We start from the raw sequence: 6,536 nt of genomic DNA, 5'->3' as shown, positions 1-6,536 counted from the left end.
GAGCGCTATTCCATTTCCATCTTTCCTTTCGAATGGCTTAGTTGGGCAGGAGCTGGGGCAAATAACGGGAGCTCATCTCATTAGGCAGCACTCAGGTCTCGAACCCAGGCTATCACAAGCTTAGCATCTTTAATCACTGAGCCATTACGCCCCCTTATAATATGATGTAATTCAAAGAGAAATAGCCAGTGGTGGGTTCCTGCTGGATCGCACCGGATCGCGCGCGCTCCCTTTCAGCGCTCCACCTGGCTTGCGCGCTCCCTTTCAGCGCTCCACCTGGCTCTCGCGCTCCCTTCCGGCGCTGAAACCGGAAGTACAGTCTTGCCCCGCCCCTGGCGAAGCAACGACGCCTGCCTGCGCTCCACCAGCTCGGCTGGGAACGGAGATGTTTCCTCAGTGGAGCGGAGCGCCTGAAGCCAGGTGGAGCGCTGAAAGGGAGCGCGCAAGCCAGGTGGAGCGCTGAAAGGGAGCGCGTGCGATCCGGTGCGATCCGGGAGGAACCCACCACTGGAAATAGCCATTTGTATTTGCCAGACCAAGAGATCTTCCTTCCTTCCCATCAGGAGTATACTAAAAATAACTAATTACTATTGCATAATTATACCAGATTTGGAATCTATTTATCTTAAATATTTGTAATGAGTGCAATTACAAATTAATCAATATAAAAGTATAAAAATAATTAATCAATATAAAAGTATAAACATTTAGGAAAAAAACTAGAAAATTCAAGTTCACATCACAAGGATAACTAATCATTAACTATTAGGGCTTTCATACCTTAGTAGTATTTTAAAATGAAATTCCTATGAATATGTTTTGACTTATATTGCTGGGAAACACATGTTGTTTCAATTTCCTTCATTTAATACAAGAACAGAAGTACTGAGAATCAGTAGTTATTCTGTTGATTGTCTGATTGTGTTAACTATGAATTTCAGATATATACAGATATAGATTTCAAGTTAATATTTAGATGGAAGAATATCAGGCAGTGAATCTGATTGTGAACTCCAAAAACATATTGGAAGAAGGGAAGGACAAACCAGTTCTATACTGTTGTCAAAAAGCCTGCATAAATATGTCCACAATGTACTAGTGAGAAATCTAATTCCACTTAAGGTTATATTTACAATTATTGTGGAGCCATTCTCATCAGATTTACATAGAATACAATCACAAAGAGTTAAACGAATCTTATTCATGGACAAATGAAGACATTCTTGAAAGCCTAAAGATGCTTCTTGGATACAAAGAAACTTGTGATTAGAAGATTTGCATACAGTAGTATGATAAACTGCTGCTAGGTTTTGCAGGCAAAACATGGTCTGTGACATTTAGTTATCCTGGTTTGTCTCCTTCTTTTAGACAGACTGCAGTTGTGATGCTGCTATAAAGGCATCTCTGTTCAGGTTTTCAGAAAGTATTTGTTCAATCCGAAGGTCTACTTTGAAGAAAACAGTGGTGTGTCACTGTGGATTTACAACAGTTCTGAAAACAACATGAGGCACTTTTCTTCAGAAATAAAAACTGTAGCTCATCGTAACACCGATATTGATTTGTTTGTACAGCAAGAAGAACATTACATCATTTATTCAATAACCAGTTATCTTTTGGTCTGGAAGGTTACCTTGAAAGTAACATCTCTCTTTCTACTCTCTTTCCCACTTTAACTTATTTACTCCTATACTAGCTTTTGATTTTTTAAAAAAGGTGGAGGTTAGTCGGGAGATCCCATAGAATCCACTTCTGTAAATCTTGATTCTTTAAAATTTGTGCAAGTAGACTTGACAAACGTTAGGCTGATGTGTTTCAATGGGAACTAGTATGGCACAGGTGATGAATGGAGATGACTCATTTCCTTTTCACCCACTAGACAAGAAAAGGAGATGAGCACAATATCTGTGTTTATCAAGAAATTGCTCCATAGTGGTCTTGGGTCTAAAGGAGCAATTTCTCTGTGGGAAATTCTTGATAATATGTGTGAAAAGAATTTATCCTAAAAATATGTAACTCCTCTGAACCCTTGCTGTGGAAAGTAAACCTTGGGAACGTACTACAATCCCTAAAGCTTCTCATTACTTGGACATTGGGTACACACAAGTAAGCTGCTCCTCCAAAAATAACACTGTGTTTTCCAGAAGAACCATTATAAACCAAAGTACATGAGCAAGAATGGAGACAAATAGCTATGTTTCTGGAGCAGATGCAGTGGGATTTACATCAAAAGCAGTAACAAACTGAGATTTTCAGGCAAAGGAAATAACTAGTCACTGAGCCTTGAGGCAGCAAAATTTGTGAAGAATATAAAATCAATGTGTAGATCTTTTAGAGTCCTACTGCATGCAGCTAATGAAAGCACCGGGGTTCCCACATGATTAGCTGCTGCAGCAACAGTATACACCTGACCCAGAAACACATCTACACAGCATATAAACTGTAATAGCCGAGCAGATACAAACACTGGATGGAAGCTGGAGATCTTGGGGCAGTGAAGAACTGCAGTGCTCAAAAAATTGGCAGGAGGATCCAATGTTCAGAAACCTGCTAATAGAGCCAAAAGGGGAAAGCTACAGAATGTTAAACACAACCATCATAAATGTGGTCTGGGAAAAAAATATCAGAATATTGAAGCAGAAATAACACAAAAACTATGAAATGATTTGTGAGTCATGTTTCATTTGAGTGAGCCAAATGTAAGAGAAGAAGAAAAAAATTTGTTGATTGGGCTCCTGGCTTCTAACAATCATTTCTGTGGCACAGCTTGCTGCTTGAGGGTTTGAACAAGAGAGATTGGATGTAATTGAAGCATGCTGGAGATTATCTTCATACAGGCAAAGTTGGCAGACACATTTTGAAAGGAAATGTATGGATAAAGAAATAAAAAAGCAAGGAAGAAGTTCAGGAAGTTGACTTATCTTTATTTTCTCTTTTCTGTGGAGGAAGGGTCAAGACAAGTTAAATGGGTGAAAAAATAATAACAACACACGTTTGGATAGAGTAGGAGGTAAGACAAAGGCAGATAGAAAAAAGCTATGAGTTTGGGGCTTAATGAAGCTGAGTATACACAGGGTTGTCACCGAGGAGATCTGAGGTAAGCTAATGTTGTTTACTCGCTTAGAGGTTGATTTGTCTTCTATTGCTTCTCCACCAATGAAACTGTAAATAAGTTAAACTTAAATTGAGACTTTCTCTGCATCTAAGGAAACCAATGTGGCTTGTTTTTCATTGTTGCTCCGAATATGTCCAATGCATTTTGAACATGGTCCTTTAGCCGTCTTTAGGTAAAAGCCCGCATTGAGCCTTATAAATGAATTTGTGAAACAATTATTTTTAGTCTGTTAGCTGGAATCATTGTAAACAACTTGCAACCATCATTTTAGTTAAAATTAAATTTAAAAAGAACATGCTTTTCCCTTATGCAAAATCCTAATAACAATTTATTTCTATGAACAATTATTTCTATATTATCAATCTTCAGTTCTATATTTAAAGGCTGCTGCAAAACCTGATCTCTTGTGTTCTTCCTGACAAAGTCCACCAGGACATTCCTTGAAACATTTCTTATGTTCACAAATGTGCATTTATTATACATACTTTTATCAATTGCTGTCTCTGTATCCTCATCCTGATCCAAAAATAATTTTAAAACTTTAATAATTTTTTCTCTGATATCTTCACCAGAATTCTCTGGGATGCTCTAAATCTCAAACAAAATTTCTTCTCTCTTCATTTTAGTAGAGCAAATTATCTGGTTCTCTTTCCTGACTCTCTATCTTTAACTTCTAGCTTAAATTCCAAATTTTCACTTTGTCATTAAATTGTTTTGCAACTCCAGACACTTGTTTTACAGAGCTTTCCATCTTCTTAACTTCTTTTATCTTTACAAGTCTTTAATCCATCCGTTTTTCAAAAGCTGTGAATTTAGCATCAAGTGATTCAGCTAACTTATTACCTAATTAAGGGGTGGGCTTCAAAAATTTCAGCAACGGGTTCTCTGCCCAGTTGCTGGGTGGGCATGGCCATGGTGGGCGTGGCCTAGTTGGCCTCCTGCACCACAGCAGGGGGGACGTTTTCACCTTCCCCAAGCTCCAGAGGCTTTCCTCAAGCCTCTGGGAGGGCGAAAACTGCCTCCCCCAGGCTCCACAGGCCCTCCGGAGGCCGAAAACAGGCGTGTTTCCAACCTTCTGGAACTTTCAGGAGGCCTGTTTTTCCCCCTTCCCGAGCCTCCACACGGGCCCTCAACTTACCTTGCATCCAAACAGGCCGCGTGGAGACTCCTGGGAGGGGAGAGGCGGGGCGGGGTGGTTGGGACCAGCCAGGGGTGGGATTTGGAGGTTCTCTGAACTGCCCATAACATTAGTTACCCAGATGAACTCATAGCAGCCCAGCCCTGACCTAATTCCTCAAACATTTTCAGAAATAAAGTATTTCCTCTCTCTGCAAGTTTCTGTGGTGATTATCCCCACCTTCTGCTGTCTTTGTCACTTTTCTGGTGGTTGCCATTATAATATTTCCATATTGAAAGTATCTCAATTGCAAGAGAAAGAGGAAACTACAAGTTCTCCTCCCCCTTTTTTTCTTGTTTTATCTTCATAAACCCTTAATACTTTCATTTCAAATGGCATTCCACAGCTGAAGTCAGCATCGTGGTCTAGCTTATATTACCTTTATCTTTCTTGTTCGAGGTTTTGGAAGATATGAATTTTGGAGATAACTTCCTGAAACTTGGCAACTTTAAGATGGGTGAATTTCAATTCCCAGAATTCTCTAGCCAACTTGCTGGCTGGGGAATTCTGGGAATTGAAGTTCACCCATCTTAAAGTCGACAAGGTTGAGAAACATTGCATTAGCAAATAAGAAGTTCATTACAATGGGTAATATCAATTTCAGATTTACAGAAGTGAGTGCCAGGCTATCTTCTTTTCTAACATGTGGTGACATGGGAAACAATGCTGTTATAGGTACCAAGTCATATGCTAGCATTATTGCTGTAGGAAACCCTGAAGAGAAATAGTGCCCTTGAAACAAGTTAATAAATAATTCTGCTGGGAAGAACATGTATTCTATTTTTGTCCCCAAGCAGTTTTCATTCGGTCCGATAGAGTAGAATTTCCTTGAGAAATTTCTTATCCATACTTAATATGAATATGGTTCAGAAACTGTATGAATGCTGTTATATAATCAACCTTCTCATAGCCTGGAGGTTAAATTAAGCCCCAAGGAAAAACATCCTAGGGAAAGATGACAATTTCAGAATTGTCTGATTGGGAAATATGGGCAACCAATAAAGCCTCAGAGGGACAGGAAAATGTGCAATATACAACTACACAAAAAGATATTTCACTTTGTCCAACAATAATCCCAGAAGTTTCATCCAGAAAAAAATGTGAATCGAAATACAGGTAAGTCCTTGACTTACAATAGTTTATTTAGTGACCGTTCGGCGTTACAAAGGCACTGAAAAAATAACTTATGATCATTTTTCACACTTATGACCATTACAGCATCCTCATGGTCACGTGATTTACATTCAGATGCTTGACAACTGGTTCCTATTTATGACCAGTGTCACCGGGTCATGTGGTCATCTTTTGCGACCTTCTGACAAGTCAAGTCAATGGGGAAGCCAAATTCACTTAACAACCATGTTACTAATTTAAACACTGCAGTGATTCATTTAACAAATGTGGCAAGAAAAGTCGTAAAATGAGGCAAAACTCACTTAACAAATGTTTCACTTAGCAACATAAATTCTGTTCATAAGTCGAGGACTACCTATAAGGTAGAAAATCAAGAACCTAGGAGAATGTCTGAGAAATAGCAAGACACATATTAGCACAACATTGTTTTAATTTTTTATATACATTCAGGGAAAGGGTGTTGAATTATTATAATTTTTATCTCGTGTGTATGTATGTCTCAGTGTATCTGTGTGTGCATGCATGCATGTGAACTCAAAATGGCAAATATACCTAATAATTTCCCTTATTTTCCCCACAACAATGATCCTGTGAGGTGGATTGGATTGTGAGAGACAATGAGCTCAGAGTCACCCAGCCAGCTTTCATATCTAAGGGAGGTCTAGAACCCCAGTTTCCTGGTTTCTAAACCAGCAGCTTAACTGGCTCTCAAACAAGTTATACTATACAAATGGCCAGTTAGAAGGAATCAAGTCAGACTGTTCAGATATGCGAATATGTCTTCAATCATTCCCCACTCGGCACATCCTATGATTAATCTGCCTCAGGATTATGAATGTTGTGGAGAGTGCCAAGATGAGAAAGGCTGAAATATTTAAGGGATTTCAATAGCTATTCTCTGGTGTCTTCCATACATTATATTGTACCCAAGATAATAGTGACTTGGGTACACCTACTGTAGGTGCCAAAAAAGGAATACCCTGTAACAATCCTATATTCCTAACATGATATCTTCTGGGAATTTGTAAGCCACCAATTTGGTGGGTTATAAATTATATTATCAGATAATTATCAATAGCAGCAAACAGCAGCAGAAATATGTGGGAAAAGTCA

The sequence above is a fragment of the Natrix helvetica genome (assembly GCF_964273705.1).
Source record: "Natrix helvetica genome assembly, chromosome: 3".
Lineage (NCBI taxonomy): Eukaryota > Metazoa > Chordata > Lepidosauria > Squamata > Natricidae > Natrix > Natrix helvetica.
The sequence above is the reverse complement of the archived record's forward strand: the minus strand, read 5'-3'. Positions refer to the sequence as shown.